Source organism: Equus asinus, chromosome 8 (genome assembly GCF_041296235.1).
Source record: "Equus asinus isolate D_3611 breed Donkey chromosome 8, EquAss-T2T_v2, whole genome shotgun sequence".
In the NCBI taxonomy this organism is placed as follows: Eukaryota; Metazoa; Chordata; class Mammalia; order Perissodactyla; family Equidae; genus Equus; species Equus asinus.
The window spans coordinates 1,405,985-1,432,146 of NC_091797.1; the positions used below are offsets into that span (position 1 = coordinate 1,405,985).

At 40.8% G+C, this 26,162-nt stretch overlaps 1 long non-coding RNA gene across 2 annotated transcripts in view; it reads right to left on the reverse strand.

The window, feature by feature from the left end:
• LOC139045807 (uncharacterized) overlaps positions 1 to 26,162 on the reverse strand; it is a 49,758-nt gene that overhangs the window by 14,882 nt on the left and 8,714 nt on the right. For both annotated transcript variants that reach the window (XR_011504908.1, XR_011504907.1), the window contains exon 3: positions 9,488 to 9,583. This is a non-coding gene — a long non-coding RNA (uncharacterized lncRNA). The remainder of the gene's footprint in view (positions 1 to 9,487; positions 9,584 to 26,162) is intronic.

Below are 26,162 nucleotides of genomic sequence, written 5' to 3' on the forward strand. Positions count from 1 at the left end.
ATATATATATATATATATAAAAGAATTTTGAAGTGAAATTACAAATAGATGCAAAGTGGGTCTATCCACAGGGCAACAGCCAATTGCATTTCACCAGATACAATTATTTTTTATTTCTATGCACGAGTCATTTGCACTATTATCAATTTTCTGCAACTCACAGTTGTAAAATAGCTCAAAGACAATGGAAGGCAGAAATAACCCAGAAAGGTGCACTAAACAGGACACTTGCTAGACTTTTATTCCAATTTCAAAGTCTTTATTATAGTTTTTCATAAAAGACTTTATTTTCTAAGTTAAAATTATTTAAGTATGCAAATACTTCTGAACTCCCACAGTACTTTTACCTAATATGACCTGATTTCCACTTTCTTAGACACTCTCAATTATGTTATTGACTCTCGTATAACTCTTGCCTTGCTGCTTGTTTTAATTACCTCCTATTCACCCTGCTGGTGAGGGAGGGGTTCCTACCCTAGGGTTACGGGGACGGCCGAATACAAACACCCGACCCTGGACAGATGTGCTCACAGCAGTTTCTTAGTCACACAGAGTCACAGCCCAGGCGAGGAGGATACCACACGACACAGAACACAGGGCTGCATTCCAGAACACAGTGAACAGCCAGGGCTGTGGGGAGGTAGACTTTGTAGTATTAAGAGGATGAGGTGCCCCCGGTTCCCACAGAAGGATGTGATTGGTTTGTTTGAATAAATCCACAGGCTGGAGAGAAACTGAGACCCACTACTCAGGGATGAGCAGGAGCTGCATTGCTGTGTTTGAAAAAGAAGGTTGCTTGATGAAAGGACGTTATCTTGTGAGACAGAGTGGGGAGGGAAACTTGCAATTAGGCATTTTGAAGTTCCCCCATTCACCAGATGTCAAGGCAGCACATAATATTAAGCCTTAATTTTAGGACTTACACCACACTTCTTGGGAGAAGCAACTAAATTTTGCCACTGAATAAACAATTTATGGAGCTCCTGCTATGTGCCAGATACTATTCCAGGCTCTGGGAAGGCAGTGGTGGGAAGATAAGATCCCTGTCTTAGATTCTGGGGGAGTCAATAAACAAAAGGTAAAATATTTAGTATGACAGAGAGTGAAAACTGATATCAAGAAACTATAAGAAGGGGATGGAGAGAGGAAGTGCAGAATGACTGGGGGGGGGGAGGTGGGATGCAGAGTAATGGGGGGATGCAGAGTGATGGGGATGGGAGGTGATGGCGGGTAGAGAGTGATACAGGATAGAGAGTGATGGGAGGATAGAGAGTGATGAGGGAATACAGGGTGATGGGAGATGGAAGGTGATGATGGATGGAGAGTGATGGGGCGATGGAGAGTGATGGGGGATGGAGAGTGATGGGGGGATAGAGAGTGATGGGAGGATGGAGAGTGATGGGGGGATGGAGAGTGATGGGGGATGGAGAGTGATGGGGGATGGAGAGTGATGGGGGGATAGAGAGTGATGGGAGGATGGAGAGTGATGGGGGGATGGAGAGTGATGGGGGATGGAGAGTGATGAGGGGATAGAGAGTGATGGGGGGATAGAGAGTGATGGGGGGATGGAGAGTGATGGGGGGATAGAGAGTGATGGGGGGATGGAGAGTGATGGGGGATAGAGAGTGATGGGGGATAGAGAGTGATGGGGGGATGGAGAGTGATGGGAGGATGGAGAGTGATGGGGGGATGGAGAGTGATGGGGGGATAGAGAGTGATGGGGGGATGGAGAGTGATGGGGGATAGAGAGTGATGGGGGGATGGAGAGTGATGGGGGGATGCAGAGTGATGGGAGGATAGAGAGTGATGAGGGAATACAGGGTGATGGGGGATGGAAGGTGATGAGGGATGGAGAGTGATGGGGGATGGAGAGCAATAGAGGGATGCAGAGTGATGGGGCGATGGAGAGTGATGGGGGGATGGAGAGTGATGGGGGATGGAGAGTGATGGGGGATGGAGAGTGATAGGATGGAAGGTGATGGGGGATGGAGGGTGATGAGTGATGGAGAGTGATGGAATGGAGAGTCATTGGCGGATGCAGAGGGATGGGGTTGGGGGGTGATGTGGGATGCAGAGTGATGGAAGGATGCAGAGTGATTGGGAATGAAGAGTGATGGGGTGAAGCAGAGTGATGGGGGAATGGAAAGTGATGGGGGATGTCGAGTGTTGGGGGAATGGAAGGTTATGTAGGATGGAGAGTGATGGGGGATGGAGAGTGAGTCAGGATAGAGGGGGGTGGTGAGTGATGAGGGAATGCAGGGTGATGGGGGATGGAATGTGGTGGGGGATGAAGAGTGATGCAGGATAGAGAGTGATGGGGGATGGAAGGTTATGTGGGGATGGAGAGTGATGAGGGTGGGAACACTGGGTTGAAATTTTAAATGTAGTAATGAGGAGGCCCCACTGAGAAGATGACACTGAGGAACTGTGGGGTGAGCCATGAGGATACCTGGTGAGAAAGCCTGGAGATGGAGAAACCAGGAAGCACCACAACACGTAGCAGCAGAGTGTCCTCATGTCCCAGGAAAGCAGGGGCCCAGTCTGGCCAGAGTGGAGGGAGCAGAGGAGGGGTGCAAGGAGATGCAGAGGTTGGGGCAGGAGTTGTGCAGGGCTTTCCAGCCTTTGATTTTTGCTACAAGTGTTGGGAATCCATTGAAGGAATTTGGCCAGAAGAGTGGCTCACCACTTGACTAATTTTTCTCCTTGATCTCTCAGAGGGTTTAGCGAGGTCCTGAGAATATAAAAGCTACTCAACATACCACAGTTGCTTAATTTTAAAGGGGCAACCCCTTCTTCACTGCTTTCCACAATTTTCTATGACAATCCCAATGAGATGTAGATGCCTTCTCACCTAAAGCATATGCTCACTGCAGAGCAACGGCCGCTCAGAAAATGCAGCTTATGGGGAGTTGGGTTCTTGAGGCAATACCTATTTCTTCCCTGATCACATCCCCTAACAAATGTAGGGCTCCCTGCCACAGACCTGGCTGAGACAGGAGACACGAACACCTACATACAATGGGGGACGTGGTCTTTCCTTGACCATGAAATTCTACAATATCCTGAACCCTCTAGCATGGGACAAGCAACTTTTGCATTTTAATGCATTAAACATATTTCAACTAGCTTTTTTTCTTCTAAATTTTGTTGATGTGATGGAAATATATTTCAAGCACTATAGCAGTTATAAATCTATACTAGGATGGACTCTTAAAATTTTTCCTCCTATGAACACGTTCACACATAAAAGCAGTATGTGTTATAAATTCTGAGATCAGCTCCTTAACTATATATTGTGCAGTTTGACAGACAGGTTCATAGTTTATTCCACTCATGCCTCTCCTGAGTAAATACAGATCTCTCATTGACATAATTGCCCTATCTTCAATTCCCTGCCTTGATCATGGATTTGATGTTTCCACCGTTAACATTTAGGGAGAGTGGTGTGTATAACACAATAGAGAACTGGATATGGGAAGAGAAAACTGGAAGAAGCACTAAATATGCTCCAGGAATTCATCATTCTGAACACTGAAACTGATTCTGTTTAGTTTTAAAAGGCATAAACCCCTGAATCTTATATTATTTTGGAAATATTAATAGTTACCATGGGAAAAAGTCCCAGTAACGCAGCAAGGAGAGGAAGTGGTCTGCCAGAATTAGGCAAGGGATCACATGCATCCTTGGTCCCAGTATTCACTCCAGACACATCTGCAAATTCACCACCCCACTCCCTACTTCATCTGCCTGGAAAATAACACTCATGGTCAAGATTCAACTCAAGCGTGACTTGATGAAGAACTTTCCTGCTCTGCTCCTCCCCTCACCTCTCCCAGAATTGACCACCCACTCACTGTACCCTACATCCATTATGACTACTTGTTTTGAACCCTGTACTTGTTTCTCCTATTAGACTAGAAGCAACTTATAGGCAGAAACCACAAGTTAATCATCTTTTTATCCTGAACACCTAGCCCAATGCTTAGCACACGTATTTAAGAATATTAGCACAATATTTAAGAAATATTGTCAAAGGTTCAGTCTTGTCATACTCACAAGGTACCACCTTATACTTTGTAAGAATGAAGCCTAGTCCAGCTCTGTGACCCGGGAAAGGTCATTCTTTCTTGGATGCAGCATCATTACATAACAGAGCCAGCACCAGTGGCAGCAGAGCATGGTGTACAAAGAGAAATGAGATCACTAGCCTTTAAATGATTCTCTGTTTCAGTTTCTGTGGCAAGGTATTTATTCAGCAGAGATTTTCTCATATTCCCTCCAGCCTCAACATCAGTGAAAAACCCACTTTCAGTGGCTCAAGGGGTGGAGCTGAAATTTGTCTTTGGTGCAAAGTCTCCGTCGTGTGAGAGAAGCTGCTGCGTGGGCCTTCTTCAGTCTTGCACACGTGACAAACAGGTGTAACCATGGTTCTCAGGGACCCCTGACTGCCGAGACACCCAAAGGCCCACACCCCAGAACAAGATTTATGCACACAATAGTCTATCTTTCAGAAAAGAATTGGTTGCCTTCTTGGAGGGTAGCATGACAGTGCTGGGATTACGACGATATTCAATAATGTTTTTTGCTTCCTCTTATAGGCCTAGAGATAAGAGGTTGGGGCTTTATGTTCTAGGACAAGAGGGCCCAAGAAAGAAAATACAGACCAGGGTACCACACGTGGCAGCTGTCAGGAGCAAGAAGAGAGGGAGACCAATGGGGTCCTTTGAAAGACAGTGATGGTTTAAAAGGGTCTCCCCTCTGTATTACAAATCCCATCTTATGCCTTACAAGTCTCTTTTTTTTTTTTTTTTTTTTGAGGAAGATTAGCCCTGAGCTAACATCTGCTGCCAATCCTCCTCTTTTTGCTGAGGAAGACTGGCCCTGAGCTAACATCGTGCCCATCTTCCTCTACTTTATATGTGGGACGCCTACCACAGCATGGCTTGCCAAGCAGTGCCACGTCCGCACCGGGGATCCGGCCCGCCAACCGCGGGCCACCCAAGTGGAACGTGTGCACTTAACCGCTGCACCACAAGGCTGGCCTGCCCTACAAGTCTTAACAAGTTCTGTTGAATACCATAGCTTCGAGGTCGGGGAGTAGAGGTTGTGGTAGCAGTGGCCTGGAAACGGATGACGAGAGAGCGGTGGGCACGGCTTTGGAGCAGTGGTCCCTGGTTAAAGGCACAGGCAGAGGCCAGAGCATCTTTCTGCAGCATGGAGCCCTCACTAGGGATGGTCATTAATGTCGAGGACAGCCCTGGGCCCCTGCAGTCAGGCAGGCTGGGAACTCCTCTGGCCGCTGTTTGACCATCAAAAGAAAGGGAGAGCCTTGAAAATCTGGAGAAACTAGGGGCAATGGGTGATAAACAGATGGCTTTTCTCAAAAAAGTTGGAAGTAAGACTGAAAGAGGGTCCGTGACAACAACGTCTCTGCTGAGGAGCGCAGAGCGCCGACTTTGCCTCTCCTCCCGGGACCTAAAGAAAGGCCGCCTACACCAAAACGCTTCGGACCCTCAGAGGCCCAGGAGGCCGCAGGTCCACTCCGAGAGCAGTCACACGGGGAAGGAGGGGCCACGGGCCACGGAGGGAGAACAGAGAGAATTCTGTCTCCAAGCTCAGAGGAGGGACAGGCGATGGTTGGAGACAACAGGTGGGTGGCACCTGCGAGGACCAGGCGGGACTGACGGATCAGGAGGGCGGGGAGCCGCTGTCGGCGAGGGTCCCACAGGCACCGGCGGTCCGCTCTCCCTCTCCCGGCACAGAAGGCCAGATGTCATTGTCCAATCCCAGACGCTGCCTAATAATGAAAAGCACGCTGCCTGGGCTGAAGAATTTTCCCGAAGGTGGATTCGCACATCTGGGGGAGGAGGTCTGCCATTTGGTCGGGCTCCTCCCCCGTTTGGCCTTCTCCTCCACACGTCTTTGCTAGGTTCAGGCACAAGCTATTTTCCCCATCCTCCTGTTTTTTCAGTGTGTTCCGCCTCATGCACTCAGCTCTCCGGAATTCTGTGGGTGGGCCGGGGGTTTTCTCCTCCATTTCCTGTGCTCAGTGATGTGGAAAGGAAAGAAATAGGAACTCTGCCTTTCTGTGAGCATTTTGATGAAAGGACAAGTGATGGTCACAAGCCTTAAAGCAGGTGGCAGAGGAGATGTGGAAGGCACCTTATTTATCACCAGCAGCAGCTCCTTTCTCAGAGCCTCCTGAAAAGCTGGCAAGTGCCCAACAGTCCAGTTTGGAGAGGATCCTGTTTTAGGCCAGCCCCAAATGGAGCAAGCTAAGCAATGGTTCACTGCATAGACGCTCTGTCTCTCCCTTCTCTAAGCCCTGGGTCTGTCTCACCTGCACCCTGGTCATCTGTGCTATTTCTCTCTTTCATTAAATTCCTTTGAAGTGGTGGATTATTTTTTCTGTCTTTGAAAATTCCCTCTGGTCAGTGGATTTCAAAAGTGCAAGTGCTTTAAACTTTTCCCTCCTTGTTTGAATTAATACTGTACTCTATATTTTATTCTTTCCATTTTGGGGGACCAACTACTGTGTTGTTTTATATTACATTTTCATTTCAGAACTGTTTGAAAATGGAACTCACGCCATGCACGTGAATATTTTGCCTCCTTTTAGCTGATTTAATCAGCATGGATGCCATTATTCACGAAATTGCATGAATAATTTATTTCACTGTTGTAAAAGTTTAATAAAAGTTTTCTTGTCTTTATCAAATTCCATGTTACTCTTTGTTCATTTTATAGCAGCAACATAATCAGAATATAAAGCACCTCATAACAGAAAGCAATGAATGGCATGGACTTCATTAAAACCCTTGTGTATATTTTATTGCCATTCTAGCTATGATTAAATAAGATTTTGTACATGGAGAGAGATAATAGCTCTATGGATCTGAGTATGACCAGAATCCACGTGTACCAGGGCCACGTAGAGATGGAGTCACATTATTACAGCTGAGATGCCTGGCCTCCTTTGTACTATCCAAAAGAACACACGGATCTTGTCTGTGCACGTGTGTGTGTGTATGTGTGTGATCTACCCACAGTGTAATGCTATGTTGGAGATGATTTCCTAATCCAGGATGATTGTTCTGTCTTACGTAAATAGAGGCACTGGAAACAGATATTTCTTCAAAGTTAATTTTTCTGTTAAACCTCCATATTAGCCACTTTCATCCAGTGAAATTGCTCTAAAGATTAAAAGTATCTTAATATTTGCATGTGTTCCTTTAATGCTAGTGTGGCAAACCTTATAAACAAGAGCCATCAATGTCTATATCTACATGTTAGTAAAGTCACATTATTATCAAGCTATGGATACTGAAATTGCAAGCATGCTCTTTTCATGTAGTCGGGTGCTAAATTCTTGAAAGTTTGAAATTAATTAAAGATGGCTATGAAGAATCCAAGAAGGCATTTATCTTGTAAATGATGAAAGCAAATACGACATGAGCACAGAGGAAAACGGTTGGTCCCAGTCGAGAAAATGTTCATTTGCTGAGACAGGTCCACAATCTCTTATCCTAACCTCTTGGAGCCAGGGTGTGTTTTAAGAATCAGAATTTGGAGGATTTTAGAGAAGTAATATAATGCACATACCGTGTATCACCCAGTATCACCCAGAGGCCCAGAGCAGTGCCCTACAATAAAATGGTTAATGTTTCTTAAGCCAAAATTATAAATGTTAATTCTGTGTGGTTAATTAATGACTATGAGTACTTTTGTGCCACTTCAGGTCAGGTTTCATTGCCAAATGAGTTCAGATCAGGTCAGGTCTTGCTGAAAATTAGCCACTTTGGTTTTTGAAGTGGTGGATTTGTACCTACATATCAATGAACATCTGTGAGTGCCTGCATGGTTCAGGTTACGTGCTAGATGCTGCCCCTGAGATCAGATTCAACAAAGTCCCTTCTTAGGAGCATACAGTCTAGTTGATGAGACACTTCAGCAAACCAATATTCTGTGTTCTGTTGCTCAAAAAAGTCACCAAACCCACCCAAAGTCAAGGGACATGACAAAGACTCCACCTTCTAATGAGAGAAGTGTCAAAAATATCTATGTCCATCTTTATCCACCATGCATCCTTTGCCCCTTTACATTTTCAAAGCATTTGATAGTTTACAAAGCACTTTCTCATACATTTCTCATTTGATTTTCACAACTACCATTCATGTAGAAAGGGTACAAATACTTATCCCAAGACATAAGAAATTGAAGTTCAGAGACATTGACTATCTCAGCTTATCCTGTGGAGTCAGAAGCTGACCTTAAGTTTTCCAATACCAAATCTAGACTTCTTATTATCTTCAGTATAATGTGTGAAAGATATCAATTTCAGGCTCAATGTGTACTAGGAACCCCAAATCTCTATTTTTTGTGGATAGTGGATTTGTCATGCAATCCCAGAATTACGTCACTCTAAAATTTAATAAGAATGCCTCAAGCTCACTATGACTATCGTGGGAAGGTCTGAAGACACCCTTGTCATCAAGCACCTTGCCTTGTTTTGTAGACTTTGGATGTGAATGTTCAACCTGTTTCAAATACAGCAAATCTTCCCTTTTTTCAAGATGCATCTCAAATCTTGCCTCCACTGCTAAACCTCCTCTGATTACCAGCTGAACCTTCTGTATCCCTTCTCTGGACTAAGCCCTTGCACCACTTAATGTTGTACGATAAGAGCATTGGCATTTATCATAGACTACTTCATGGGATGTATTTAAGTACAACCTGCCTCCAAAATGTAAGAACCTGGAGGGCAGAGGCTATGAGAGGCGACTTACGTTTCTTTCCCGTTGCCTACAGGGTCCAGCAAGGTAGTTTACACATGGAAATGGCTCAATAAATATCTGTCTGAAAAAATAGTTAAGCAATCTCAAGAGAGTGCAGTGCAAATTGTTTACATAAGAATTGGGACCCCCTTTATTTTATTGGTTCTAAAACAGTTTTTCTCCAGCTTCACTATGCTAGCCCTGTTCTTGGTATTGTAGGATTCAGCATGCCACACAGCATATCTATCCCAATGATAGCCTTCAAATCTTATAGACTTTGTTCAAATCCCATTTCAGTTTTTGAGACTAAGTTTAACTAAATAATTAAGCTAGCAGCCATTCAATAGAAACAGATCATCAAGATACCACTTAATAAATAAAATGTCTTTATTTTGCTTTAATGGAAAATAAAAATAGAATTCCATTATCTAAATATAGCTTGTTTTCAATTGTAAACACTCATGAATTGGTAATGTGGAAATGACTCTCATGAATATAAGGCAAACTTTTCTTGCTTTCCTCTGACATACATCAGTTAGAGCTATAGAGAATCACGTCTTTAAGCTAAAAACACTTTTTAAAAAATTTGCTGGGAGAATGGGTGTGAGACGGCAGCTTACCCTCCAGCATCGCATTCGCTTAGGTAACACTAGCTACAGTGACAGATAAGCACCAAATCCCAGTGCTGTAACACAAGCTTCTTTCTCACTCACCTAACAGTCCCATGTGGATGTTTCTAGTGGGTCGGTGACTCAGGGCCTCAGCCTCCTTCCACCTTGTGTTTCTTCCACGTATGACTCAGCCTTCGTCTGGAAATCGAGACGAGAATAAGAAAGCTCATATAAGGCAATCAAATCCAGTCTTCAAAAATAAACGATTATCACTCTTTTTGCTTCCTTAGCCATAAGCAATAAACTAACAGCTGGACATTAACCACCACAGTTCTAAAATTAAAGACTTTGGATGAAATGAAAAACTAATAATGGACGTTACCGGCAGCATAATTCATGAGTTACTCTCTGTCCAAATAATTGTCTTTGCCTCTTTGCCTTGATGAAAAACTTACGGCTCTAAGTAACTGATTTCACTTTTCCTTTGTCATTTTCAAATGCAAAACTAAGATTTTCTGTTGAAATCAATTTTATATTGTGTTCTATGAAAACAGTTCTCTTCTGCTGAATTAAAGATGTGATTTACTTTAACAATTCCTTTTAAAACTTAGGATTTTCAAAATGTGATGTGTCCCATGATAAAAGGAACTTGAATCTACCTTTTCTTACAATGACTTCGTCACCGTCACTCAGATAACCGCATTTTGACTCAATGCTTATGATTTTAATAAACAGTAAATAGATACTATTACATCATTCCATAAAATATATAATGGAGGTTTTTGGTTAAGACATCAATGCCATAAGTTCATGCTCTGAAATGCCCCTCTGCTCCAAACACATGCCACTAATGTGTTTAGAATTTTTTTAAAGAAAACCAAAAAATAACACCTAGGTTTAAAAATATGGCAAACAGTTCTGTGATTCAGAAACAGCAGAAGTACAGAGATGAGCAGGAGTAAGCCACAGGCCTGGCGGTTTCCTAGTTTAGAAGGTGGCAACGCTAAGGAGTCGAGCAGGATTGCTCTGGGATGGTATCAGGGACTTGGCCCAGGCATCAGAGGGAGCCCAGCCATGGCGAGTGTGCCACCTTCTCTGGTACAAAGAGACTCAGAACCGAATCCAAACCTTTGCCTGGAGTGAAGGGTTACAGCAAGCAGGGAGTCTGGAGAGTCTGGGGGAGGGAAGAGCCTTGTGACTAGACACTGCTCCTCTGTTTGTATGACTGGATCTTCAAGAGTCCTATAGTCAATCAAGAGGGAAAGCATCGCCAACCTAAACTGCCATAGTAAGACTACCTTCTGTACTGCAATGCTGGGGCCCGAAGGTGGTCACCACAAAGCAGCTGGAAGGGAGGAGAGACACTGAGGGAGAAAAAAAAGTAAGAACGGTACTTAACAAACAACAACATTTCCACTCGAAATGAGGCTGTAATCCCAAGTTCTAAAATATATGAAGAAACACAGCCTTCCAGATGAAACTAATGTTGTAAAGTAGTCTGACAAAGACTTTTTAGGAGCCAGCCCTGTGGCGGAGTAGTTAAGTTCATGTGCCCCACTTCAGCAGGCCAGGGTTTCACTGGTTCGGATCCTGGGCGTGGACATGGCACTGCTCATCAGGCCATGCTGAGGCAGTGTCCCACACAGTACAACCAAAAGCACCCATAACTACAATATACAACTATGTGCTGGGGGGCTTTGGGGAGAAGGAAAAAAAAGAAGATTGGCAACAAGTGTTAGCTCAGGTGCCAATCTTAAAAAAAAAAAAAAGGCTTTTTAAAAGTATGTTTAAGATGATCAAAAGAAAAAAATAAAATCTTATATTCATTTAAGACAGGGGTCTGCAAACTTTTTTTTTTTAACATGCCAGGCAGTAAATATTTTTTGGCTTTGCCGGCCATACTGTCTCTTTTGTATCCTCAACTCTGTTGTTATAGCAGGGATGCAGCCATACACAATGCATAAATGAATGGATGTGGCTGTGTTCCAATAAGACTTTATTTATAGAAATGGCAGTGAGCCAAATATGGACCATGAACCATAGTTGCAGACTCTTGATTTAAAGAAACATGAAATTATGAGGAAAAAAAGAAACCCAGGCAGAAATGTAATAGGAACTGGTAGATACGAAAAAGAAAAAAATAATTAGGAGTCTTGAAATAAACTATATGATCATTGATATCAAACAATGGTCAAAAAAAGAATTGATGAATTGTTTTTTTAAAACAAAGCCAAAAAAATGACATAAAGACCATTAAGATTTTCATTGAATTTGGGCAAAAGATAAAAGTATTACATGCATTTTAGACTTTATTAGGAAAATAAGTATGATTAAGTAGGTATATTTAAAACATATTTAAGGATAACCATTATAATAAGAAGAACACATTTTATAGCTTCCAACCCAGTAGAAAGAATGGAAGGTCTAGAGTCAAGAGGACCATACACAAACAGCCTATTCTACCTAGACACACGATCACATTGCATTTCCCTGCTCATTTAAATTCAGATGTGAGCAAGTAACTTCTCTTGGTCAATCAAATGGGAGTGGAAGTGGTCCGTGCCACTCGTCAGTGGCAGCTTTAAGAGCCCAGTGAGTTTTAGTGTGTCCTCTTTTCTCTGCCTCTCTTAGGGAAGCATGTGTGGAGATGGAGCCTGCATCAGTTTGGGCTTCTGAGAGACTAAATAAGCCAGCCCAAGATGATCCTGTGGAATGAGTGAGAAATAACCTTGATCTGAAGCCAGCAAAAAGTCATGCCAGTGTCCCAAACTTTTCCTGACAGGCTTTAGCAGTCAAATTGACACCACGAAAGGGAAAAGCTAAAGGTAAAGAAAAAGCCTGGCAAACAGACAACAATACAATAGTAAGACTAAATATATTATAAATCACAATACAGGTAAATAGACTAAAATCTCATCCATTAAAAGAAAGATTTGTTGGACTGGATTAAAAATTATGTGCTTATTAAAAACACACTTTAAAAGCACACGTATACATAATGGATTAGTTCTAGTTTTCCAAGAAGCAGACACGAAGGCAGGATTAGATGTGGAGGACCCTTACTGGAGAAAACACCTGTAAGACAAAAAGGGAAGGTGCAGGAAGCGGTAGGCACCTTCCGCTGTGATGCGGTCTTCACCTGTGAAGGACGGGAAGGGAGCACCCAGTGGGAAGAGTCCTGGATTCACCTGTGAAGGACGGGAAGGGAGCACCCAGTGGGAAGAGTCCTGGACTGCAGAGCAGGTCTAAGAAAATTTTTGACACTCTATTCGGGAGTCCTTGAGTCAAAGTCACCTGGTTAAGGAGCCTACGTGTCCCAGAGATTGGCCTGCATTAGTTGTCCCCACATGCTCAGTCTCTGACAGGGAGCAACCTGTAGGAAGTGTGGCCTCATCATGAACATGATGGTGGACTCAGAGAAGAGGCAGCCGGGCACCCAGTCAGTTATGCTCCTGATCAGGAGGCCTGAGCCATGCATTTTCATGGCTCCTACAAACTGAAAGTCATATATAAACTTCTAGATGTGGGAAATTTCTATCAAGCAAATACTATACAAGAGAAAGCAGTGTAAAAATATTAACATCAGATAGAGTAAAGTCTAAAAGGATTTAAAGGAATATGTTCTTTATTTAAATAAAGAAACTAAATAATAGTTAATAGTTAACAAAAGGAACCCATGGTGGCTTTGCACTGTGTCAACTTAGCTGAACTGGAATTAGGCTTCCCAGAATTCCCTTCCCTGTATGTTTCCAGATTAGGGTTGACCTCAATAGAAATTTGCATGAAATTTGGAAGGCAGAAGTTAAATAATAGGCACTCTTGTGCTCTGCAGCTCAGCCTTTACAGTGCCCGGGGCAGCCCCAGGGCCCAGGCTCCTCTGACTCCTGCTGGGTCTCCTCCTGAGGCTTCTTCCCTGACTTCAGTGCCCGTAGACACAGCTCTGCAGCACGGAGCACCAGCTTCTCCTGCAGGCCACCTGCATCATCAAATGTCAAGGCTTGAAGGCAGTGAGACACAGAGGCAGATTCTGGCTTGTTCTCATGGGTCCTAGTTTATCCTTGTTCTGCCCACTGCACGTCCATTTTCCTCCCTGCCTCTTGCCCAGCTGCCCTCAGGCTGAGCCCTAGACAAAAAGCAGCAAAGACTGTTTACCCAGAGTCCACAGTCGCATGTGGTCGGACACCTAGACCAGTCCCTCCTTCAACATTCCTCACAGCGGTTCTGCTTCTCTGATCATGCCCTAACTGATAGAGAAGACTTATCAAAGGTAGTGGGACCCTTAAGAAGAATAACAAGGAGAAACTCGCGAAATCGCAATCATGGTATAAGAATTCAACACACTTTTATTAGAAACTGAGGGACTGAGTAGACCCCAAAAAAGTGAATATATGAGAGATTTGAACAACAGTACTAACAATATTGATCTAATATATATAATATAAAATACATGTATTTTATATACGTATTGGATATATATTTGTTTGGTTGTTAGTGTGTGGAATGGATTCCGACTCCTAGTGACCCTGCATACAGCAGAGCAGAGCCCTGCCGAGTCTTTCTGCACCGTCCTCTCACCTTCCAGCGCTCTATCAGACAATGCTCCATCGCTATTCATAGGGTTTTCATGGACGATTTTTTCAGAAGTGAGTGGCTGGGTCCTTCTTCCTAGTCTGTCTTAGTCTGGAAGCTCCACTGAAACCTGTCAACCATGGGGGACCCTGCTGGTATTTGCAAAACCGGCGGCCACTGCTTTCAGCATCACAGCAACATGCAGCCGCCACAGAATAACAATCGACAGACGAGTGGCATGGTTCCTCGATGGGGACACAAATCTGGGTCATGGCAGTGAGAGGCTAAACCTTAACCACTAGACCACAGGGTTGGCTATTAGATATGTACATATCTATGCCCAGAAAATAGAAAAAGAAATGCTCAGCACACAAGCAAGAATATTGTCCACAAAGTAAGTTTCAATAAACTGTAAAGAAATTATATTATTCACGTGTTTTCAGATAAGAAATAAACTGTTAGAAATTACCACTACAAATACATTAAAATATTTCTATGTGAATAGAAACTGAAAACTCCTAAATAATCTTTGAATCAAAGAGGAAACAGTAATGGAAATTACAAAATATTTAGAGTGAATTTTCTACGTATTATATATAAAAACGTGTGTGTTGAAGCTAAAGTGCATTTGCAGAAAGTTGGCAGACTTAAGGAAATGCACTGAAAACAAAACAAAATGAAGAAGAATTTTAAAATATGTACCAAGCGTTCAACTCCAAAACGAAAATAGAATAGAAAAGGAAGCCTAAAGAAAGTAGAAGGAAGGAAATAATAAAAATAAGGAGAAAATTAATAAAATAGAAACCTAAGAAACAATAGAGGTGATCAAGAGAACCAGGTAGAACTTCCAGAAATACTATTCAAGAAATAAAGAAAGGCAGGTGCTGTAAAAAGCAACATTAGAAATTAAAAGAGGACTAATCACAGATACTGGAAAAATTCTAAAAAGTCATAAGATATACTAGGAAAAAATGGGGGCAAGTGAAATTTACAACTTTGATGAAATGGATAATATTTATAAAAATATGAATCAGTAAAAACCTCAAGATGAAATGGAAAACCATAATAAGGCAATCAACCTTACAGAAATTGGATTGTTAATAGTTAGATTATTGTTTGATTCCACAAATGATCCAAAGCCCGATGGTTTTCAAGGTAACCTTGAATCCAAGGAAAAAATTATGATTGTTTTATATAAACTGGCAGAAAAGCACAAGGACAAGAAGAAAGCAACACTCAATATCACCAAAGAATGCACAAGAAAAGAAACTATAGATCAATCTCACTTATAAACATAGACACAAAAACACTAAATAATATACAAGTGTAATTAAACTGTCTATTAAAAACAAATGTCATGAGCAAGAAAAGTTTACCCCAGGTGTCAAGATGCCTCAACACCAGAAAATCTACTAGTAATAAACATAGTAACAAGTAAAGGAAAGAAATACTGCAATCCTCTAAGTAAATGCTGCAGGTAAAAAGGGCATGCGTACTGTGATGGATGGCAATTAGACTTGGGGTGCTGAACAAGATGTAGTCGTCACAGAAATCAAAATATAATGATGTACACCCAAAATTTATGTAATGTTATAAATCAATGTGACCTCAATACATAAATAAATAAATAAAATGAAGATTTTAAAAGTTAGTCTCAAAGAGAAAAAAATTACATTTATAATAGAAAATTTTAGTAAATTCAGAAGAGAAAGCTATTTCCTTAGCCTGATAAAGAAAATCTATGAAAAACCTAAAGCAAGCATTTTCCTTAATTGTAAAACTTTAGAGGCATGGCTTTAAATCAGAAACAAGACAAATATGACTATTATCACCACTTTATTTAACATCTTATTGGGAGTCCTAGCCATGGCAATAAGATAAGTAAAAGAAATAAAAGATATAAGTATTAGAAAGGAAAACATGACTATCTTTATCTGCAGATGACCTAACTGCATGGAAAATTCATAGAAATATACAAATTATTTAAAATATCAGCAAGTCAAGAAAGTTCGCTAGTTGTGAGATCAGCATACAAAATAAATAGCAGTTCAATACACTAATAATAGCCAGTAAGAAAATACGAAGGAAAACAAGATTCCATTCAAAAATAACATCCAAACCTGTGGATGCTGGGGCTCTACCTAACAAAATTTGGATGTGGAGACTCGAGAATGGGAAGTTTCCATTTCCCCCAAATTCATCCATAAATTCAGTGCTATTACAGTCAAAACTCTAACACATTTTTGAGGAAGTTGACACAGTTATCCTAAAATTTATTTGGAAAATTAAAGGGCCAGGAATAACCAGGACAATTCTGAAGATGATCATTAAACAGGGATCTGTTCTGTCAGATGAAACTTTAATGTTTACTGTGATTAAATCAGTGATGTATTAGGCAAAGGATAGGCAAATCAACAAAGAATACAGAAAACAAAGATCAGAAATAGACCCAGACGTATATCAAAAAGTATTGTGTAACACATGTCATTATAAATTAGTCAAAAACAATGAATTATCCAATAAATGGTACAGGGACCATTGGTCTTCCTCAGAGGGGAAGAATCCGATATATTATACACAAAAATAAATTTCAAGTTTAGTACATACTTAAAGTGAAAACTAAAACTTTTTTTTTTCCTGAGGAAGATTCACCCTGAGCTAACATCTGTGCCAATCTTCCTCTATTTTGTATGTGGGTCACTGCCACAGCCTGGCTGATGAGTGGTGTAGGTCTGCACCTGGGATCCAAACCCACGGACTCCAGTCACTGCTGAATTCGAGCGTGACAAGCTTAACTGCTATGGGATGGGATCCACCCAGAAAACTAAAACTCTTAAAAGAAGAAAATGTACAAAAAACTCTCTACGCATTTGAAGTACGGGAGAATTTCTTAAATGACACTCATTGAGCCAAAACTACTAAAAAAAGATTGATAAACGTGACTACCCTGAAATTAAAATAAGAACATTATTCACATCCAAAGACATCATGAACACAATGACAAACAAAGCTCAGACTGGAATATGAAATTTGCAAATGCTCTGAACCATCTTTTTAGTTTACATGAAGTCACTTCGTATCATATTTGATCTTTTTTTAATTTAAAGGAATAGCTGTATTTGACCAGTGGACATTACATCTCTAAATGGTTAATTTCCTAATTTTTCTAGTTTCTAAGCGTAAAATTTTTATTTTATATATACTTTTTTAAAAACTTAAAATCCTATTCTTTTTGTGTCAAAGATATTTGTTGTTGTTCTTCCACTGTTGAAAACATTTTTGCGGTGTTGCCAGGAATACCTCCTGTCACTTCTGAAGTATTCAGTAAACGTAAATCAAATGAAATTTGATGCTGCCGGCTTAGGGCTTGTGTTAACACCAACGGGTACTGTGTCACTGACATGGGAGCTGTGTTTTGTTTCAGAATTAAGTCACAGAGAGCATTCTCTCAGGAGTTCAGTGTGTGAACTACGGTCTTGAGTGGCGTCCTCAGGCCGGGCCCACTTCTTCACAAGTGCACCTTTCGGGCTTCTGAAATTTTCCCTCCTAATGCTGCTCCTTAATTATTTGGCAAAGACAATTTTTCCTGGCAGGTAGTGCGGATTTTTTTTTTAATTAGTGAGGGAACGGTGGTGTTGGGAGCATGAGGAGTCTGAATTACTAGCAGTGTTACATTCCCATTTCTAGCACCATATGGTTAAAATATGCTGAAGGGAAAAGCAGCATATGGTTTATTTCTTTCCCTAGAAATTTCGATTTAGTAGTGACATACTTGGTAGCAGTTTGAAATGAAGAGAGACCATTTGAAGAAGCCTGAGAGAAGTTCTTCCATTACGTTCCATTGACACCAGTGCAAAGGGTTGCATCAAGTGCCCCCCGCCCGTCATCATAGGAATAAACACGGTGTCAGAGAAACTGGGCCACAGAGGCAAGGGGACCCTCCAGAGAGGAAGGGCTCCTAACACCCAGTGATGTCTACCGAGGAAGAGGCAGGAGGAAGGAGCCACCCACCGTGAAGTTTCCAACGTTCCACCGTGCCTCAATTACAGCCCGAGTCAGCGGGGTGACTGCATTCAGCTACAGGATTACAACAATAAACCATGTTCTAGCCAATTCAGAGTATACTTTTGTTGCATTTTTTGATTGCCTATATAATTATAGTATTTGCCTGCTTTTGATGTCAATACAAGGTTTTGGATTAGGATAGAAGGAGAGAAGTTTGCTATTTGTGTGTGTATGTGCATGTGTTCATTCATCTGACATCCGTCTGGCTGTCTCTAGAGACAGGATTGCACAGTAGAAACCAAGCAAGTTTTGCAACCAGATGGGCCTAGCTTGAATCCTGCTTCTTCCACTGATGAATTGTGACCTGGACAAGTTACTTCGTGAATCTCAGTTTTCTCATCTGTACAATAGAAATGATAATACCTACCAGACAGTAGTCAAAAGAATTAAGGATTGCTTAGATGTGTAAAGTGTAAATAAATAATAATATAATAGTAACATAACGTGACAAAGAACAATCATCTTCTCTCCTGGGGTGGATAAACTGATAATGGGCTCTCAATTTTTCAGTGTTCTTACAGGTTTTTAAAATCTTTTTGGAAATGCTAGCATTTGAAAGAACTCAAATATGTTTACAATCAGGTATTTAATCTCTTGAAAGAAAATTCCTTAAATATGATTAACGATTTTACTCTCATTATACTTAAAGTTTGTGTTCATCATAATTAAAATTTATTGAAACCATAAAATTTTGTTTGTATGAATTTGTACCTAGATGTATCCACGCCTATCAATAAGAACATATTATTGCATTTCGCAAGGATCTTCTGAGTCTTGTGAAATATTGAGCACATCCTTGATATAAAATCTAGAATCCAAAAAATAATGGGTTCTGAGTTTAACTTTCTGAAGATTTAATCCAAGGTCCACTCTCACTGGATTAGAATATAAGATCTTCATCAACAGATTCAAAGCCTTTGTTTCAGATAAACCCATTTCTTTCATTGATTCAAGTATTTATTCACTCATTCAGTCAAGTAAGAATTATCAAGAGCCACACAGATTTTAATTCCTCCTGCATGTGGTATGCAAGCAACAAGTGGCTCACAAGCGGGCAGGCCTCCATCTCTGCATCCCTCCGTCACCCACAGCCTTCCTTCATTCCAGCCTCTTCTGAATGGCCAATTCCTCCAAGAAGTCGAACTTTAACACAAAACTGGCAGACCCTCCTTGCCATCCCTTTGTCTAACGATACAACACTTTGAAATCCCTGAAGTCACTCCTTCACAGACACATTCTTTCTTGAACATATTAATACGTTATATAATTACCAGAATAACTCATCAACTAATTCAATATTCTCTGGATGTCTGAGTTATTTGCATTGATAACTACAAGGTTCTTAAAAGAGAAGAAAGAAACTACCTACTAACTTGCTTATTGTAAGATAAACAATGCTGCCAAATGAAAGGCATTTAGTGGCTTTAATGATAATAAATAACTCCTTAGCTGTATTTCTATGGTGGTTATAAGAATATAGGATGGCCATTGACTGGGCATAGGGAGTGTTTTGCTAAGAGGCCCCTAAGAGACAAGGACAGTCAGGGAGGCAGTTTCAGGAGAGGAGGGAGATCCCACTGTGACCCTGTGAGATGGGCTGTGACGGTGCTGAGTGGGGAGGATAGAATGAAGCAGAAGACAGCTGTCACAGGATTGTGACTTCTCCAGGGCCACTGTACCACTTGAACCTGTGTCAAGTAAAATTGCAATATTCAGGGGAAGTAAAAGAGATACAAATTTGAAATGGCCACAAAGGAGGGAAAGAAAACTCACCTATAACGTCAACTATGGGTTTCGTTAACAATTCAGCAGCCGAAAGCCTTGCAAATTTTACTTTACAGTTCTAACCAAACCAAATCAGGTCTCCATCTGCATACTCCAAAGATTTTACTGGTTATCTTTCTAATTACCTCCCTGGCTGACATGTTAATCTATGATCATTCATCAACTCATTATTACAATAGGTTCTGCTTTTATTTCACTGTTGAATCATTTCTTAAACTTTTTATTGAAGTGCACTATTCACACAAAAAATACATATATCATAAAAGTAATACTTGAAGAATTTTCACAAACTGAACACACCTGTGTAACCGGCACCCAGACCAAGACACAGGACATTACCAGCACCCAGCAGCCTTCCTGTACAAGAGGGTGACTTATCCTGATTTCTAACAGCACAGATTAGTGTTGCCAGTTTTTGTACTTTACATAAGTGGAATCACAGTATGTGTTTTTTGTGTGTCTGGCTTCTTTGACTTAATATAATATTTGTGAGATCCATCTATACTGTTGCAAGCAGTAGTGGGTCTTTTTTTCATTGCTTATGGGCTGCCGTTGTGAACATACCATAATTTCTTCTTCCATTCTAATGTGAGGGGCATTGAAGTAGTTTTCAGTTTGGAGTTACTATGATAGGACTACTATGAACATTCTACTGCCTATAAAATTGCAATGAACTACCACATAAAACAATGTTTTTTGAGAAAGGTGTTCACATTTCTGATTAATAAATGTTTATATGCTATTTGCTACATACTAGCCTGTACTCTCAGTACTTTATAGTATTTATTTACTGTGTAACCCTCTGGACCATCCTACGAGGTAGTTTTATTATTCCAATTTAACTTGTGAGGAAATGGAGGCACAAAATAGCACAGCGAGTGGATGGTAGAACCAGAACTTGAGTTCACGTAGCCTGGCACTGAAGTCTGACATCGACTTTTAAAAACATTTCTAAGAGGAACTGGTAGATATTGTTTACTTATCAGTTCCCTTCCTTTCTTGGCACCTGGGAAGACAATGATGTTTGCTGTCATGGAGATTAGAGCTATGGTGCCCAGGTATCATCCCTGAGTCAAAATCTTGGATATTTCTCAGTCATGGGAACTCTAATTTTTTCTCTCCTTGGATCCTGTATATTGGCCTAACTTTTCCCTTTTCCACAGAAACTATTTGAGCTTCTGAGGAGGTTCTCTTTGCTCCCTGCCCACTAAGAAACAGGACACGGTTTCACAATTTCTCGCTGCATTCCCATAGGCTTTGGGAATTTCTGTGCCAACAGAATTGGGACATACACACATGATTCCTTCTCAGGCTAGTCCGCCCATGACTGTTTCCCTTCTCAGGGAAAGATAAGAAGCACAGAGGTATATTCTCCCAGTACTTATCAGTCTTTGATTCATACCACACATTTATTTAGTATTTACTATGGGCCCAGAAAGTGCTTGCCATTATGGCAAATACAAAATGGAATAAGAAAGAATCATGATCTTAAGAAGCATACAGGCTAGTAGAAGAAATAAGTAGGGTTTCGTTTTTAAAAGTATGAAGCATATGTGGGAAAAGGGCTGACATTTGGAAGACTTAAGGCCCATCAAAGCATGAACACCAACCAATCAGGATGCACGTCCCGTCAGACAATGGAGTGGCTGTGCCAGCTGAGCAGCGTCTGAAGCACAGACTGGCATGTGTGAGGGACGAGGCTGGAAGAGATGTAGCCCGAACCTGAAGCATCTCAGATGCCAGGTGACCGCCCTGACTTCGTCTCTGAGCCCAGAGCCGCAGAGCCCTTCCGAGCACGGTTGTAAGACAACACGGCTGCGCTGAGGGCCTTGTCCCTCAGCCCTTGGGCCCAAGGGAGACCCAAAGCCATAGAAAAAGAGGATTGTTCTGGCCGATTCTAGTGATTTTATTTCTCAGCAACCTATGACCCAAGCACGGCTTACATTTTTCACTCACTAAGCTTGCTCAAAGTCCGCGAAGACTAGTCTGGTTGGTTGTGTTTGGACATTTGGAACATTGCAGAGCTGTCATCCCTCAAGAAGCAGACAGCCAGCTGAGCTTTCGACTTGTCTGTGCCAAAGAACAACTGCAATGGAAGCTCACAGGGGACGCACACTGTGCCTGGAGTTTCCTGCTGCCAGCTGGCTGTGCTCACGCTCGGCCCTCTTCCATAACATTTCCCGCTGTGGGGGCCACTGAGGAGGCCACGGAAGCCAAGGTTAGGGGGCTGGGCACATCCCAGGGGAGTGAGATGAACGAAGGAATGTGGAGGGCATCTCAGAGCACTTCTGAACTAATCTCAAGAAGCACGTCCCCGTTAGCACTATTCTTTTCTCTTGAATTTGCCCTTTTGGCAAGTGGTTTGCTAATTTCTCCCATGTGAACTGAGCACTGTTTAATCCACCAAGAATTAGTTGGCTAAACGTACCAGCCTGGCTTATAAAGCAGGGTTGAAAGATCTCTGGGCTCACTCTGGGGGAGAACGGCCTGGTGGAGAAAGTGTGAGCGCTGGCCTCAGCACTGGGTGTCACTTGGCCCCAAATCCACTTGCTCTAAGGTCTTAGGAAGGATTCTTATCGTCATTTTTCTCATCTGTAAAATGAAGATGATAATGTTAACTATCTTATATTGGGTAGAAAATAAAGGAAGAAAAGAACTTGACACATAGTAACTAAACAAAAATGAGTTGTTTCTGTTAGTCTTACTAATATTACCGTATGTTTTCCTACACCTCTTTCTGTTCCTCAGTGGGAAAGTGTAGATACCCTTTGTTAATGAAGTCTTTTTATTTAGGAGCCACAAAATAGCAAAGATACATGTATCTTTCCAAAGCATAAATCACTAAAAAAAAAATACTAAAACTTTTAGAAATGTAACAGAAGTTCAGAGATTTTTGCATATTTTTTCCTCTGTGGTGACAGGTCTCCATTAAGACCTCTTTCTAATTTTCTGGACAAGCCAGGCTCCTCTGAATGCAAACAACTAAATTATTCTCTAATCAAAGACGTGTAAAGATCACTAAAATGCCTGCCAGCTTATTGAATGAAAATATTTAATAGATATTATTGATTATTCCTAAAATGGCAGGCAGGAGGATGTCACACTTAGCTGGACAAGGAACCTTTTCCTCCCACTGCTCCTCAAGGTGCACTTGCAAAGGTGTGCTTTGCAGAGAGAACCACCTTCCCAGAGGAACCAGCGCTGGCCAGGGATGCACTTCACAGAGTTATAAAAACCCATTACGACAGGGAAGGCTGCTCAGATGCTAAGGAATGGAAAACACCAGCTACCCGAAGACCATGCGACTTGGATTACACTGTTAATTTTTAGAGTGACTTTCTGTCACAATTCCAGTGCTTTTTGCCTCACGTTGGTCATCCGTAAGACGGGAATGATTTAAATTTTCCTTACAGTGACTCCGAGATATTTAAAAAGATTAACAACAAAATAAAACTGTGAAGTGCTTTGAGTTCCACAAAACGATCAAGGATTGATACTAGAGAGTGAATCACGCACATCGACAGATGGCACTCCTTGTTAGTGCAGGAAGATCTGCACGACCAGCTAAGTGTTGTGTGATTTTATAAGGAACTAGGTCAGCAGGAAGCACCAAGCTCAAAAAAAAAAGAAAGAAAAACCGGTGTGTGTGTGATGATCAATTCTTTGAATTATTCATTCTCATCATTGATTGCTTAATTGAGCAATATAGATACATAATTCCAAAGTGCCCTCCAGAACTCGAGATATTAGGGCAACAGCAAGTCTCTCTGGCCTGGAAGGATCTGTCTGAGATATACAGAGGGTCCTGTTTTCAAGGGGAATCTGGCTAGGACTCCTGATGAAGCTTTTCCCAACTTCTCACCCAAATTTGCTTAAAGTTAAAGAACAAGATGAAAATACAATGCAAAGAAACCAAGCGTCTCAAGGAAACCCGGGCCAGAATCCCGGCAGAATCTCCAGGGTGTCAAAACTGACAGAGAGACTAGGAGCTCTGAAAGCAGAGCATGCTGGGAATGTTAATTTTTCATGTACCACAACTTTCTAGATGGACGGAATGTTAGGAATTGAGGTTTAGGAAGAAGACTCCATCATAAGCCACTAGAATTGTCAATTAGAACATATGGTAACAATTGCACTAAGAGCTACTGTATTAGCCTGTCTAATGGTGGGAAAATGGCGATGCTAAGATCTACTGACATACCATTTGCATAGAAAAATATGATTATTTACTTAAGCGTGAGTAGAGCCAAAAAACCCAAACCCACAATAAATTTAAAATGGTGTAATTGAAGGAAAAAGGAAAAGGAACATAATTCTCAACTCCTATATTAAAAACATATCTCTTAAAGTTACTTTAACTACTTTAAAATGATACTTGTCATCCTTTATAGGATGCAAGAAAATATTTTTTCTATGAAATAGGAGCAGAAACTTATAAGGGGAATGAAAGCAACGAAAGTACGACATGATTACAAGACAAACAAAAGACATACAAGAAAACCAAAACTGCAATTATAACTCAGAAATTCCACTCATAGACATGTACCTAATCCTAGAGAGACTCTTATCTAAATGTGCCAGGAGTTCTATCTGTGAATGTCTATCATACAGCAATTTGTAATAGCAAATATCTGTTAACCACCCTAATGTCCATCAGTAAATAATGGATATATAAATACATTTTTGAATATTTAAAATATTCAGTAGTTGAATTAAATCCACAACAAAAGCAATAAACCCCAAAATTTGCACTATGGAAAATCAAATCAAGGATCGTAAGGACAAACTTGAGTAGTTTTCTCAGAAGGCAGAGAAAAATGGTGAAAAGATGAAAATCCTAAGAAAAGAGACAATAGTCATGGAAGGCAGAGAACCAAAACTCAACCCAAGAGTACTGGTAATCTCTAGAAAAAGAAAAAACACGCTTTTGGAGTAGAAAAGATGAATATTAAGATAAAAAGTGTTCACCATATTCAAGGCAAAACATTATTGAAAAAAGAAGAAATAGAACCACACTGAGTTATGTTCTGGAAAAAAACTTTGAATTCAATGATTAGGAAGGTCTATTTTAAGCATTCAGGAAGGAAAAGAATTAATGACTTCTAATAAAATTGAACCACATGCTATTTTTGACTTGATTTTCCACAAACAAAATTATGGAAATCAACGTAGCAACATCTTGTAAGGGAAAAATTGTGAGGGTAAAAGTTTCAAGCACTGTGTTCCCAGAGAATTTGACCTTCGAGGTATGAAGGAAACAGAAAGATATTTTCAGGTTTGCAGGAGCTCAGAAAATGAACTATCCATGTGTGTCTCTTGCAAAGGTTGATGCTGTGCTCCTGCTGACCAAGAGATGGATCCTAACAAAGGCCTCAAGCAGAGGGAGTCATGGTGTCCGTCCAACCAGTTCAACAGAAAGACAATCTCAAGAACTAGTGCCGATATTGTTACAAAACAGGAGGCAACATAGCAAGTAAAATGTTAACTTAATGATAATTATCTGGGTCTAAACTTGTAGATTATAGTAAGGGAAACACGAAAGTGAGGAAAAAAGCAGAGAAGAAAACTGAGCTAAATTCCTCATTTTGTTTGAAGGGAGTCAAAACCTATCTTTTCTTCTATAATCCCGATAATTAAAAATGTGAATTAAAGTACAACTTTGAAAAATTCAAAGATAATATATACAATTAAACAACAAATACTAGAGAGTGTAGAAGCATATGACATAAGCAATATTACTAAGAAAACATGAGAAAAATCACTAGTCAAGATAAAAGAAATGTGAGTAAACATATTAATAATAATACTAATTTGAATAATTGAAAACTCCTTAATAGAAGGCAAAAACAATTCAGATCCAGTTTAAAAACATTGACCCTCATGATACTTGTAAGAGAGACTCTAAAACACACTGATACAGACACGTTACACATAAAAGAATGAGCAAATATACATCAGGCATTCACAGAAGAAACGAGGGAATACTAACTTCAGAAAAGACGAAGGTGTTCATGGTGACCAAAAGGTCATCACCCACCAACAAGGACACATGTCACAAGGGAGCAATGGTCCTTCAACTGCACAAGTGGAGGAAGCCAACACCAGTGTGCATATAGAGCAAGGATGCTGGAAAGACTAGAAATGCGAAGAAGAAACCATCTTGTTACAGGGGACGTAACACACCTCTGTGAGCGCCGAATAAATAGTTATTTGATTAATATGCATAATTTGTAAGTTTGAAACTACTGATATATTGACTTTTCTATCCTAAGAACAGAAAAAATATACATGCATGTACATTATTTTCAAGATTAATATAACTTATTAAAATTCAACAAATACAGTTACAACAAATGTC